Raw genomic sequence first — 15,338 nt, forward strand, 5'->3', positions numbered from 1 at the left:
TGGTGTAAGAAATATGGTGGAAACTCTTTATCCCATGCTTAGGCCAATCTTACATAGCCTTACATACCCTTTACTTGTACATATTTCAACAGTTTAGTGCTCTGCCATTCGTAATGCCATGATTTATAACAAAAGGATTTGGCTCTGGTGGTTGTGTGCGAGGCAGTGATCTTCTTGACCCTTACATTTTAATCTATGAGTCATACGTGAAACATGAATTATTCATATTGGCTGTTTATTACGATGTGTATGTTATGGATGAACAAATGGCTGAATTACAATTCCCTATTTACCTACCCTTCTCTCCCCCTCATGGATTTAAAAAAACAACATTGGATTGGCGTAAGCTGGGTCTAGCATGCAAGTTCCCACCATACTTCTCTTACACCAGTCCATTCCTTTAAATCCGGGAAGAGTACAGAATTGTCCCTCAGCCAATACAATAAAATGACTAATTCCAAAGACCCATGTAACCATATTACAATATTGACTGATACTGTGACAGCGTAGCTACTGTTTCACACCACCAGCTCTTTCACAGCAGGGCCTGACCTGTCAGAGCGAGAAGCTGTGCATCCCAAATGGCCCCCTATTCCCTATATAGTGCACTACCTTTGACCAGAGCCCTGTGGGCCCTCTGGTCAAAAGTAATGCACTATGTAGGGAATAGAGTGCCATTTGGGACATATCCAGGGAGAGAACATGATGGTGTCCTTCACATGATATTGAAGGTCCTGCCTGTCTATTTATCCAATATCCAGTCAGCTCTGTGGCTGATGCTGTGGCGAGGGAGGAAGCTGAGCACAAGTCAATACGTCTAACTGCATCTCTCATCAGGGGGGCCACAGCAACGGCAGGCATTGACAAACACACCAGCACTCAGTCAGAGGAGCCTCACAGAGCAGGTCACTGCTGAGGGAGAGAGTTAGAGCACTGAGCAGTAGCGCCCATGATGTTTGTGTGGATGGCATTATGTATCGACACTCCCTCACATCTGGAGGAAAATAGTAATTATTCATGTGATGATAATCCTTTGTGTGAAGTGTGATAATCAGTCACAAACAGTCATGAATTGCTCTGCTGAGAGGGATAGGCATACAAGACAATGCAAATGTGATGTAATGTATGTACAATAATTGTGTTGTGCTCTGTGCTCCCTACCCACTCCTTTTGGCAGGCGTGACGTCACATTTTAAGGCAGTTGGTTGAGCTGGAGGTAGAGGAGGAGACGAGCAACCCAGCGAGTTGAAGGGCCTGCGAAAAAAAAAGAAGTCGTTAAAAGATAACCAAGCATATTGGTTTTTAAACGTCAACTTTTAGACTTCGAAAGTGAATATCGAAGACTACTTTTGCAAATTCCTGACCTGATAATCCGATTCAACTGGAGAAACCACCAAGGTAAGAACACAACGAAACGCTGACGAACTGAGCGCAAAGTTATGGTTGCTTGCTTGACGGGAGGTGCAGTTGGTGATGACTGGCATTTGTGGGTTTTGGTTAATGACACCATTACGAGCAGATTCAGAATTTTTATTTTGAAGATTATAAAATACAACAGTTAGAATAAGGCTCGTGGATTCGGCGCCGAGAAAGTAAAATAGTATTGTTGTGTTTGTCCATGCGGTTTTCTATCTCCTCCGTGGCTTTGTCCATGGCAGTACAATACAATAGCCCATTGCCGCTTGGTAGGCTACGACGGAGATGAGTGTTTGGGCTTTTGCTAATATTTTTTGCAACATTGTATTAGTTATGTTTCAAACTTTAACATTATATCTCTTGAATAATCACTCTGCTTCGATTTTCCTTCGTGGTACATTTGTTTACATACTGTAGTTAGACGGTCTTGGTGAGCAACATGTAGGCCTTTTTGCAATGAGCATTAATGTTTTTTTCTCTTCTCTGTTATACGTGCTCATACATGCCCAGTGTAATTGTTGAACTACACACCCAATATATAAAATATAATACATTCTGCCTATGCGTTTCTGTTGTTTTATTGTGAGGTGATAGTTTTTTGATGGCCATGATAAGGTGTGGTGTACCTGTTTTTGCTCAACTGTAACAACCTGAAACTGTGGCGATGAAGAAGATTCAACCATTATTCTCTCTATGTCAGAGGGTGTTGGCTTGCAAGCCCAAGAGGTGTAGGCAAGATGGGACTTAAACCTTTTCGTGCAATGAACACCAGATCTTAGGTCTACATTTTCTTTGGCCACACCTAAACCACTGGAGGCTCCTCAGAGGAGAAAGTGGAGGACTATCCTCCTCCAGTGAATTTCATAAAAATAGTAAAACATTAAAGTTATCCTTTTTAGATAAAACTATACTAAATATATTAACGTCACCAAATAATTGATTAACAGCACTCTATAGGATAGCACCATGGTGTAGCCGGAGGACAGCTAGCTTCCGTCCTCCTCTGGGTACATTGACTTCAATACAAAACCTAGGCGTCTCATGGTTCTCCCCTTCCATACACTTACACGGTAATTATGACAACTTACGGAGGACGTCCTCCAACATATCATGTTGTCCACCCAATCAAAAGATCAGAGAATGAAAGCATAAGCTACAGTTATCTAGCACTGCAGTGCATGAAATGTGGTGAGTAGTTGATTCAAAGAGCGAGAAAGACAATAGTTGAATAGTTTTGAACAAAATAATTTGTTCAAAAATGAAGGAAAGCTAGAGAAAGCTATATTTTGTATTATTTTTTCTCACTTTCACTTACTTAGCTATTTTTTTTAGTTTAGCCTACTTAAACATCCAGCGCAAACAGGGATACTATGTTAGCTAGCTGGCTATGACTATCCAACAGATAGTCATAGCCAAGTCAAGGTAAACTTTTGGTTTTACTAATTTATTGCTAAACCGTTTACTGAACTGCTTACTAACTGTACTCTGTAACGTGACTTCATGATTGTAGCGAGTTTGCTAACGTGTTAGTTCTATTAGCTATGTTGACTATGACGTTACTTTAGCTAATATGGTGACAACGATGTAGGCTGTGTGTAGAGGTTATGATTTGGTTTGGCTTGTAAAGGTTTTTTCGCCTGGTCTCATACAGCTGATGTGTTGTGCATTGAAGTCCACAAGCTAAGGGAAAAGGTGAGAGGAGGAGAGCCCATAGATGCGAGAAGGAATATAACGTGGCTGCCATGAAAGTGAACTGTGTTTATGTGTGATCAGGGGTGTATTCATTCGATGATTCGACGATTCTGTTGAAAAACGTTTCTTAAATGGAATGAAACGGGGATTAACATACCTGAATTTGTCCAATAGAAACTCTCGTTTGGAACTGTTGGACTGATGATTACACCCTTGATAAGATAGATGCAGGCAAGAGTGTGCAAGGCGGTATTGAATGTGTCACTGTCTGTCACCTCAAATCTTTCTCTCAAACTGTGTGTGCACCTACGTTGTAAACTTTAATTCCTAGTCTAGTTTGTAGCAACCTCATGATGGGTATAGGGAAAATTACAGTATCATGTTGTAGCCTAAACCTATCGATGTTACATTGAACTGGGTGAATGGAATATGAATGACAGTCATCCAATATGCTGTAATAGAAATAAGGCTATGCTCATACTTTTTTGTTAACTCCCTCATCTTAAATGGCACCGACCACCGCTGACCTAATTTAGACATACAATGTTTAAAACATAAATTTTTTTTGAAGCCACAACCATGTCAACACAAAGGAGAGACAAACACACAGTTTGTCCACCGGACCAGCATTTAGGGAGCACTAACCTATACTAACCTCGTTGTCTGTTCAGTCAGTCTCGATCTTAACTAGCTCTGTATATGAGACAAAATTTGCACCGCTATGGCTGCATTTATACAGGCAGCCCAGTTCTGATATTTTTTTCCCACTAATTGGTCTTTGACCAGTCACATAATATATTTTTTAGATCTGATTGGTCGAAAGGCTAAGTGGAAAAAAACGCAGCCAAGGAGCTTCTGCAGCTGTGCTAGAGATACCAGAAATTCACTCTCGCAGTTCTTCTCACTGCACATTATTTCCTCTACCTGCGCAGGTCTAACTTCGAGAATAGTAATATCCTTCACAGACATACTATGTTCATCTGTCTGCTACAATGGATAATTGAAATCCAATAAGTCATGCATTAGTTATTACCACATAGGGTGGTGCAAAATGTCGCTGGTAACATCATTTGACTCTCAAATGCATTCCAACAGTTCTGCCTCAGTTCTCACACTGCTATTAAAAGCAAATCAAAATAGCAGTCTAAACTATAAATAGAGAGAATGATTCTTTGGATGTAGACTGACTAGTTGTTGAACGACATGCATTGGCAACCAGGTCAATGACTGTAGGCTAGAATAATTGTGGAATGATTATGGTTAAACTTGGTCAATCATAGTATTTTTAAACATAAATAATGATATGACTCTCAGAAGGATACTTTGGGATTTTGGCAATAGGGCCCTTTATGTACTTCCCCAGAGTCAAGTTAGCTAGTGGATACAATTTGTATGTCTCTGTGTTTGGTTTGAAGGAAGTTGCTAACCAGAGCTAGCACAATTGCTAACCAGAGCTAGCAAAATTGCTAACTAGTTCTAGCAAAATTGCTAACTAGTGGAAAATACCCATAGACTTCCTGGTCATTGTGCTAATGCTAGTTAGCAATAGCTCGCGACACTACATCTAACTTCCTTCATACTAGACACAGAGACATACAAATTTTATCAACGAGTTCATCGGACTCTGGGGAAGTCGATTTCCAAAATCCCAAATTATCCCTTTAAACTGTGAAAATGAAATCTGGGAATACATTTAATCTCTGTAGTACTGCAGAGTCATGTGTTTCTACCGTATCCGAAAGTGAACCTGCATGGCCAAAAATAATATCCAAGCTCCATGTTTGAAATGTCTCTCTGCAGAGCGTTTTAATTGCATGTAAAACTCTTAAAAACGCCTACTCTCGAATGACGTTAGCTGCCTCTTGACTGATATTAGCACACAATCTAGTTAAGTGTTCAGCTAGTTCACAATGTGTCAATTTAACAGGCTACAGCAGACGGCACATGTTTCACAAAATGGACTGGTTCCAACTCCCAAGAGCAATATTGTTAGAACTTCATTAGCTACATTGCAAATTTTGTGTAGTGCAAAGTCCTTGACCAATCCAAGCCAGCTCACAGCACAATCAGGCAGGCCATTATCCATAACAAGGCCTCCCTCTACTCTGCTTTATTTCCCCAACAGTTGGGTGAAGCAGAACGAGAAGAAGAGTGATGTTGATGGAGGTCTGGAATAAGTCATTTTTGTATTAGAGGTCGACGTGGAAAAAGTCGCCTTTTTAATATTTCATCGCTGTGCAGTGAATCATCAATGCCAGGAACAAGGATGAGTGAGCGTAATGGTACTTTAAAGTATTGGAGGAAATTTTGACTTTCCTTTTACATGAGGTAAATGTTATCTAGCACATAAAGTAAACTCCTGTGCCAGCGGTTACTGAGACAGAGCTTTAATACTACCGTAATGCTCAGGGTCTGTCCTTGGTTCACCCCAGACTTGACTGCCTTGACCAGCACAAACACATCCTGTGGCTTTCTGCATTAGCATCGAATAGCCCCGCGATATGCAACTTTTTAGGGAAGTCAGGTACCAATATACTCAGTCATTTAGGGAAGCTAAGGCTAGCTTTTTCAAACATAAATTTGCTTCTTGTAGCACTAATTCCAAAAAGTTTTGGGACACTCAAGTCTATGGAGAATAAGAGCACCTCCTCCCAGCAGCCCACTGCACTGAGGATAGGAAAATCTACGATAATTTCAAAAAGCATTTTTCCACGGCTGGCCATGCTTTCCACCTGGCTACCCCTACCCCGGCCAACATCTCAGCACACCCTGCAGCAACTTGCCCCCCCCCCCCCCCCCCCCCTCTTTCCCGCTTCTCCTTCACCCAAATCCAGACAGCTGATGTTCTGAAAGAGCTGCAAAACTGGATCCCTACAAATCAGCTGGGCTAGACAATCTGGACCCTCTCTTTCTAAAATTATCCGCCAAAATTGTTGCAACCCCTATTACTAGCCTATTCAACCTCTTTCGTATCGTCTGAGATCCCCAAAGATTGGAAAGCTGCCGCGGTCATCCCCCTCTTCAAAGGGGGAGACACTCTAGACCCAAACTGTTATAGACCTATATCCATCCTGCCCTGCCTTCCTAAAATCTTCGAAAGCCAAGTTAATAAACAGATCACAGACCATTTCGAATCCCACCGTATTTTCTCCACTATGCAATCTGGTTTCCGAGCTGGTCATGGGTGCACCTCAGTCACGCTCAAGGTCCTAAACGATATCATAACCGCCATTGATAAAAGACAATACTGTGCAGCCGTCTTCATCGACCTGGCCAAGGCTTTCGACTCTGTCAATCACCGCATTCTTATCCGCAGACTCAATAGCCTTGGCTTCTAAAATGACTGCCTCGCATGGTTCACCAACTACTTCTCAGATAGAGTTCAGTGTGTCAAATCAGAGGGCTGTCCGGACTTCTGGGAGTCTCTATGGGGGTGCCACAGGGTTCAATTCCCAGGCCGACTCTCTTCTCTGTGTATCAATGATGTTGCTTTTGCTGCTGGTGATTCTCTGTTCCACCTCTACGCAGACGACACCATTCTGTATACATCTGGTCCTTCTTTGGACACTGTGCTAACAAACCTCCAAACGTGCTTCAACGCCATACAACACTCCTTCCGTGGCCTCCAACTGCTTTTAAATACTAGTAAAACTAAGTGCATGCTCTTCAACCGATTTCTGCCCACACCCTCCCGCCCGACTAGCATCCCTACTCTGGACGGTTCTGACCTAGAATATATGGACAACTACAAATACCTAGGTGTCTGATTAGACTGTAAACTCTCCTTCCAGACTCACATTAAGCATCTCCAATCCAAAATTAAATCTAGAATCGGCTTCCTATTTCGCAACAAAGCCTCCTTCACTCATGCCGCCATACGTACCCTCGTAAAACTGACTATCCTACCGATCCTTGACTTCTGAGATGTCATTTACAAAATAGCCCCCAACACTCTACTCAGCAAACTAGACATAGTCTATCACAGTGCCATCCGTTTTGTCACCAAAGCCCCATATTCTACCCACCACTGCGACCTGTATGCTCTCGTTGGCTGGCCCTCACTACATATCCGTCGGCAAACCCACTGGCTCCAGGTCATCTATAAGTCTTTGCTATGTAAAGCCACGCCTTATCTCAGCTCACTGGTCACTGTAGCAACACCCACCTGTAGCACACGCTCCAGGTATATTGCACTGTCCATACCCAAAGCCAACACTTCCTTTGGCCTCCTTTCCTTCCAGTTCTCTGCTGCCAACGACTGGAACGAATTGCTAAAATCACTGAAGCTGGAGTCTTATATCTCCCTCTCTAACTTTAAGCATCAGCTGTCAGAGCAGCTTACCGATCACTGTACCTATACACAGCCAATCTGTAAATAGCCCACCCAACTACCTCATCCACATATTATTACTTACCCTCTTGCTCTTTTTTACCCACCTACTCTACTATATTTGCACACACTGTACATAGATTTTTCTATTTTTCTTTTCTACTGTACGTTTTGTTTGTGTAACTCTGTTGTTTTTGTCGCACTGCTTTGCTTTATCTTGGCCAGGTCGCAGTTGTAAATGAGAACTTGTACTCAACTCGCCTACCTGGTTAAATAAAGGTGAAATAAAAAGAATAGGGAATAGGGTACCATTTGGGATGCAACCAGTGAATCCAAGAAAACCTCGGGCTGAGCCACATCCTGGTCAGTATGACCCAGAACTAAGTCTATGGTAGTCTAGATTATGCTCAGGGCATTTGCTTACCCTAGCGCGCTCAAACATGGTTTCTTTCATCACATGAGAGATTATCCCAATAGCATGCTCTAACCTCTGAACATGAGAAGGAGGCATGGGCATGGGAGGCACAATGATCCGCTCTGTTTGGTAGTGAGGGCTGACGCACTTCCCGGACTCTCTCACGTTGGTAGCATATGTCTAGCCGATTTGGATGCGGAACTGCTAATGCCCCTGGCAGTAAGTAGTAGGATACTTCTGTGTGGCCCCACTTGAACCCCTTTGCAACGGAGAAAAGATGTAACACTAGTTACCGGACCTTGTGTCACTTCACCTGGTGTTGATATTGTATTTCACTACTCTCTCTCCACTTGTCCTTCACCTTGGAGAATGTAGTGTTGTAACATTTGATATGTATACATACGCTATATTGTATAAACCTCACATGCAATGAATCTATTAAAAAGTATATCTGACTCCATAAAGATGATTTAGCAATATGCAAGGTGCTATGTAGACCATGTGCAAGTATTATGCTTTTAGCTGTCTAAAATCAAGGAATGGTCATGAGAATGGAATTAATGACTTTGTAAAAATGAACAATATATTATACAATGCATAAAGCTTAAGTTACAAAGCATTACGAGGCACTTCTAAGCATGATCAGAGAGGGAGAGAGAGAGAGAATCTCACCACAGCAGGTCAGGAACGAAAAAGAGAACGGGACAATGAATCTAAGACCGTGTATAACATCTGTGTTGTTTGGTTTCAAAATCTGAGTTGTTGACCAATAGTATTACTGTACCGTTAACTTCCAATCAGATATAACACCTACATGATGTAATCTCAACAGAACCCGATAATAGCTTTTGCATAGAGTGTTAATAAGAAGAGTCACTGCGGGGGCTGCCCAACAACAATATTCTCTAGTGCTTCTTACAGGAAGTTGAACTCCTTCCTCTAGTATCTCTCTGCTATCTTTCAGAACACCATTTGAACCAGTCTTTGATTCAGTTTGTGGGAACTTGGTAGTGTGCAAAATTTTAGGGTAGCTGTAAAACGGGACACTAGTTTGCGAGGAGCCGTGTTGCTAATTCGTTATGAGGATTGTTTACTGGGTGAGTTTTTAACCCAGTTCCAGTAGCTAGGGATATTTCCAGTATCAGGGCTAGAGTTGGCGTCTCGCCTCTCGAGTGAAGGTGCTATTTGAGCATTCTCCATTTCGGAGTTGAAGCGGGCAAGCATAGACATAGTGCATGTGGGCAAGCATAGACATAGTGCATGTGGGCAAGCATAGACATAGTGCATGTATTGGTGTACGTGAATACGACTGGGTTTGTCATATTGCGAGCTTTGAAAAATAGGCCTAAAGCCTTGGGATGCTTGTGATCTTGAGAGCTACTTGCTGGAAGAGAACATTGTGTTGGGAAAGAAATCCTCACCACTGCTGCTGTTTCTTATCGTGTGAAAGGGTCCTATCGGGGGGTTTCTGCTTGTAGACGGATAACAAAAAGGCAGGGGTTGGATTTACTTGGCTTCTGGTCAAAGCCAGTCAGGAAATCTTTGGGCTGTAGTGCGTAGGCAGACCAAAGGGCTGTCAAGGGGAGGCCACTTTTTGGATTGTGAAGGCATCAGTGTAGCTTAAATAGCCTAACTGCAGTGTGTGTGTGTACGCGTTTGCATCTGTGTCTTTGGTCTGCCCTGTTAAGCCTGAATGAAGACAGACAATGTTCCTCCACCCCAGAGCTCTGAGATTGGTTGTCATTACCTACCTCTGTGACACATCATGGTACATATCCTTCCAATCAAAATCAGATCAAATCTTATTGGTCACATACACATGGTTAGCAGATGTTATTGTGAGTGTAGCTAAATGCTTGTGCTTCTAGTTCCGACAGTGCAGTAATCTACCAATTCCCCAACACCTACCCAATACACACAAATCTAAAGGGGTGAATGAGAATATGTACATATAAGTATGTGGATGAGCGATGGCCGAGCGGCATAGGCAAGGTGCAGTAGATGGTATAAAATACAGTATATACATGTGATATGAGTAATGTAAGATATTTGAACATAAAGTGGCATTGTTTAAAGTGAATAGTGATCCATTTATTAAAGTGTCCAGTGTTTGGGTCTGAGCCTTTCTGAGTTAGTGATTGCTGTTTAGCAGTCTGATGGCCTTGAGATAGAAGCGGTTTCTCAAGCTCTCGGTTCCATCTTTGTTGCAGCTGTACTGACCTCGCCTTCTGGATGATAGCAGTGTGAACAGGCAGTGGCTCGGGTGTTTTTTTTGCATTTTTTTATTTGACCTTTATTTAACTAGGCAAGTCAGTTAAGAACAAATTCAGCCTAGGAACAGTGGGTTAACTGCCTTGTTCAGGGGCAGAACGACAGATTTTTACCATGTCAGCTCGGGGACTTGACCTTTCGGTTACTAGTCCAACGCTCTAACCTCTAGGCTACCTGCCACCCCAGGTTGTTGTCCTTGATGATCTTTTTGGCCTTTCTGTGACATCGGGTGGTGTAGGTGTCCTGGAGCGCAGGTAGTTTGCCCCCGGTGATGCGTTGTGCAGACCGCACCACCCTCTGGAGAGCCTTGCAGTTGAGGGCGGTGCAGTTGCCGTACCAGGCTGTGATGCAGCCCGACAGGATGCTCGCGATTGTGCATCTGTAAAAGTTTGTCAGAGTTTTGGGTGACAAGCCAAATTTCTTCTGCCTCCTGAGGTTGAAGAGGCGCTATTGCGCCTTCTTCACCACACTGTCTATGTGAGTGGACCATTTCAGTTTGTCTGGGATGTGTACGCCCAGGAACCTTCCACCTTCTCCACTACTGTGCCTTCGATGTGGATAGGGGGGGTGCTCCCTCTGCTGTTTCCTGAAGTCCACGATCATCTCCTTTGTTTTGTTGACGTTGAGTGAGAGGTTGTTTTCCTGACACCAAACTCTGAGTGCCTTCATGCGCCGGCTACATAATGATGTCATTCCCGCGTCCCACAGGGCCACAGCGTTGCGTGTTCAGGTTTGCCAAGACAGAGACTCATCTAGAGATGAAAAACAGAACAGGAGAGGGAACCTCTCAACAAACAAGAAATGGTTGTTCCTTTTTCAAGGGGAGCAGATTCCAAGAAAAAAGGGGAATCTACAACATGAACTCTCCATTGAATCAGAGTCAAGGTGAAAGAGGATGTTATGTAGACTAGTGTGTATGACTGACATCATCCATCAACTCTGTAAGCAATATGCAGATAATAGACACACACCCCATGCAGTTTCCAGTTTGTACGCTTCTTTGTGTTGACCGAGGCTAGAGCAGGCCTCAAAACAGGCTGGATGACAGGGAGATTACCGTGGTAATGTGAACCGCAACAGGAGCACAGTATAATGCAGAGAAATGTTTCTGTTGCGTTGAGTGTGCATGTCAGAGTGGTTTTGTCAGAGTAGGGATTTTACACTCCGAGGTCAAAGAGCAATTCTATCAGTGAAGCAGAGCCTGGTGTCACCAGATCATAATCATTGTCATTGTCACGGAACACTTTTGTCACTTGTGACTCTGGCTGTAGATGCTAAATGGGACAAAGTGAAACCGAGAGGGAGAGAGAGATTTAGAGTGAGAAAGGCGAAGGGAGAGGAGAAACAGCCCCTGTAGAAATGTCCTGTCTAATAAAATCTGACAGTTCCTCAAAAGACACTGGGTTGTCTCATAAAATTGAAGGGTTGGCTGTTGGCACGCTTGGCAATTGATCTCATTAAGATGTGCTGACCTCAGAAGCATTATTCCTTAATTGGTCTGAGCTAATAAAATATTTTCACTAGAAGATGGCTCGTGGGTAGGTTACAATGTCTCTGGGAACCTTGTTGCTAGTTTGCACTGTTTCCTCTACTTTCATGTGGTGGTGGAAATGTCAGGTGTTTTGATAAGAAGTCATTTGAAAATTCTCCGTCTGCCTCGTCTCCACAGTTTTATCTTCCACCGGTATGTTTGTGAACTGGATGATTTTCCCATCTGCGATTCTCCGAGACAACCGGCTTCTGTTCTGTCTCTAGGCGAATAGTAATGGGTCCTCCGACTCCACCAATGTGAGAGATTTGAATATTACCTGCTTTGTCCAACTTTTCCACTGGAATATAGATTTCACAGTTTCTCACTGTCTCTGTTTTCTAAGCACCTCAGCTCAGAACGACAGATTTTAACACCAGGTGGTTGCTATCACAACAGTCTCAGGATGTGCAGTGGATGACAGATTTCCACCACAATCACTTCACTTCAAATCTCAACATCTTAGTTCGTACCTGGAAGAGTGACGAGAGTTTTTCAGAAATTGGGCCAAGACGAATTACCCAAAATCTATTTTGTTATCTCACATAAATCAGGGTTTGAAATATGCAGATTTCAATCGTGGGAGAGATCAATGAGAACCGGAAGATGCCTGTCAGTCAGACGGCCAAAGTCTCTGCTTACCCAGTAAACAGAAATGCTTCGCGCTCCATATCTTTCAGTTCAGGTTCTCAGGCTCAGGCTAATTTGATGAATGCTAGGGAGTACAGCGGCTTTGACTTCAAACTGACCGCTGTGTACGGTCAAATGAGGGATTCCTCTTCCTCCAGGAAACGGCAGGCAGGTTCTGGTCATCACGAAAACAACCTCTGTCCAGCCGAGGCATCCACAGCTTCCTGCTATGATGGCCAATTGCACAGATTCATGTGGACTTTCGTAATGTCTTTTCCCGTTGGAGCTTGTTTTAGGCTAACTGTTGTGGAGATGGGATGTTAGACTCCACTGCTGTGTCATTTTGAATGAGCTTAAAGGATCTGAAAAGCATAATCTTCCTAGCTACCCCTCATAACAATTCAAGTTTAGGCTAATACGCTAATAGCACTCAGCATAATTACTTTTCTCGCCACTTAAAAGCCCTTTTGCTCAAAATTCTTCCGAGATTTAGCAGCCATTGCTGGAATAGTAGGACCACCCTGACATTTTAACATTTTAGTAATTTAGCAGACGCTCTTAACCAGAGCGACTTACAGAAGCAATTAGGGTTAAGTGCCTTGCTCAAGGGAACATTGAACGATTTTTCACCTAGTTTGCTCTGGGATTCGAACCAGCAAAATGTCGATTACTGGCTCAATGCTCTTCTGAAGTTTGAACCACGGGGACGGCAAATTCACTTGTCAGATGCAGCACCTGACAGCACACATTACTTTTAGATGGTTGTTGTTTTGTGACTATGGACGAAGAAAAATACCTTGCAGCAGGCTTGTCATAGATTAGAATAGGCCTACGTCGTGACCTGTGCCTGACCTCAAACTATCCATTCAATCACGATGAGTCCTGAGCCTGTGACCTTTACCGGGATGTCGGAATGCCTCATGGAGCTGGTCATCCAGCGTGGAGCAGGTGGGATGCTTGCTGTGGAAATTAAAACTGGGGACATTGTTCTGTAGGTATGTTAGCTGATGCCTCTAATAGCCTACTGTACTCATGACACTAACAGTGTGATAGAACAATACACTACAACTGTGTCATTTTGGCCATGGAAAAAGCAAAATGACATTTTGACCTACTGTTTTTGAGGCTATAACTAAATACTTAGTTATGTTTCTGTTTGCATGCCACCATGCCTCACTGTCAACAGAGGCAGCAGGTTAGGGCGAGGCAGAGCCTGCCTCTGAGTCTAACTGTGGAGTGACTATTCCCTCTAGAACGTTCTACAGCTGTCTCTCTCTCTCCCTTTCCCTCTCTCCTCTTACCCTCTTTCCCTGTCTCTCTCCCTCGACCCACTCTCTATCCACTCTCTCTCCACTCAAACCTCCATTCCGAGCAGCTCTTTCCCAACAGAAGCACGTTACAGTGCTATTTTTTTACCAGCTAGCAGGGAGGGATACGGCACAATCTGTGGACAGGCTGAACAGGAGTCGAGACCACATTTGAACTGGGAAGTGGTTCCGAAAGGTTGGTCATGTTAAAAAAAAGTATATATTTTTTTATTGGAAAGGATTGGTTTATGTAAGAGAGCTTGCTGTTGTTGACAGGTCAATATGTCTTTTCGCGCTGGTTTCCAAGAAAGGCAGGATCTTCAATTCAGAAGGGCAGGATCTTGCTCCCTTGCTCTTTCTGGTCAGGCCTTGAGTTGTTTTGTCCGCTTTGCTGTTCCGTCTCCATGTTCTTCTTTTCATAGAATAAAGACGGGTTTTCTTTGAATGAGGCTACTTTCTCTGCTCTTTGTGTCTGCTCCCTGCAAACCCTTTCCCCCACCAGACAGTGAGTGCACAGAAACATTGTTTCTGAATATCAGGCCCAGACTCTCTCCTCACTACTGAATGAGAGCCTTGGGGCGAACCAGACTGTTGCAGTGTTCTGTCTCTCTCTCTCTCGCTCTCCTCCACTGGGGAAATAAGACGTGTTATACATCCAATAAGACTAAAAGTATGTGCTCTAGCAGCAGACGTGAACGTTGTCACACTGCCTAAAGGACCTTCTAAAGCTCTCAGTATGCAGCCCACGATCTGGAGCCAGAGACTTCACTGGAAATCCAATTTGAGGAAAGCGGAGTCTGAAGGGGCAGTTTAGGGCATTTAGGATGACGAGGCGAAGTGGAGGGTGTAGCTGAGACCGAGGGGGGTAGTCAGACATTTTTACATGCACCTGCCTTAGTTGCTCTCATAATCTCTCGTGGACAGACTACGTAAACGGTACCGTAGATCTGTCATGATACAACGGGATGCGTGAGGTAACGAGCCGCGTTACTTCCGGTGCTTTGGACAAAATCACGATTTTGCAGGTGAATTCTGAAAGGGGAGGGGACATTTGGTCAATAGACTTTCAAAGAGAGATGGTGGAGCTTTTCCTTCCGGTTCCGATCCTCGTTCTCCCTCTTCTTTTAACATGTATGGACCCAGTCACGACACAGGAAGTACAGGTTCCCAGGCCTCTTCCGTTAACCCTATGGTTTTAGTTATCATGTAGGCCTATGTTAATATGATATTATATGCACGTTCAGGTGTCTTTGCTGCTCCAATAGCCAGTGACAGTCTCCAGAGGGAGGCCTAGGGAGCCTGTAGTTCCTGTATCGTGACTATACTATGGGAGAGAGAGGGACATTTCTTGGCCCCTGAGGCACAGTCTCTAGCTGTTGTGGTAACCTTTGACCCCTCTTCCTTCCTGTTTAGGTCGTAGATCTCGTCCCTCTTCCCTCCCGTTCCCTCCAGACAGCTGATCTGATGTGATAGGCCTGTTCAGTCATGCTATCATGCATATTTCATCTCCGTGTCTGAACGGCAGCCGATGTCGTCAGTTCTTGTCTGTTGGAAAGAGCCGTTCCGCGAACATGATGGATCCCACAATTTTCCATTTCTGGTGGCTTCGCGATCTCATCATCGCTCTCTGCTAGACCTGTTGGAGGAAGATGGAGATCACACGAGAGAGAGAGAGAGAGACCCAGTCTAAATATGGACTATGTGTTGATTGAATGTGGTCTCATTTGAAACCCTCAGCTCTCCAGCCTG

General features: G+C 43.7%; 2 protein-coding genes across 3 annotated transcripts in view; one reads left to right on the forward strand and one right to left on the reverse strand.

Annotated features, from left to right (window-relative positions):
- LOC139532218 (four and a half LIM domains protein 2-like) overlaps positions 1–1,257 on the reverse strand; it is a 30,268-nt gene extending 29,011 nt beyond the window's left edge. Inside the window, exon 1 of the mRNA XM_071329584.1 lies at positions 1,162–1,257. The gene's annotated coding sequence lies outside the window, so the exon portion shown is untranslated. The remainder of the gene's footprint in view (positions 1–1,161) is intronic.
- LOC139532217 (cytoplasmic protein NCK2-like) overlaps positions 1,208–15,338 on the forward strand; it is a 54,726-nt gene continuing 40,595 nt past the window's right edge. The window contains exon 1 of one of the 2 annotated variants that reach the window (XM_071329581.1): positions 1,208–1,398. The gene's annotated coding sequence lies outside the window, so the exon portion shown is untranslated. Of the gene's footprint in view, positions 1,399–13,657; positions 13,786–15,338 lie in introns of those variants that run through there. The other variant, XM_071329582.1, reaches the window with a different exon arrangement.

This window comes from Salvelinus alpinus, chromosome 10 (genome assembly GCF_045679555.1).
Source record: "Salvelinus alpinus chromosome 10, SLU_Salpinus.1, whole genome shotgun sequence".
Classification (NCBI taxonomy): Eukaryota; Metazoa; Chordata; class Actinopteri; order Salmoniformes; family Salmonidae; genus Salvelinus; species Salvelinus alpinus.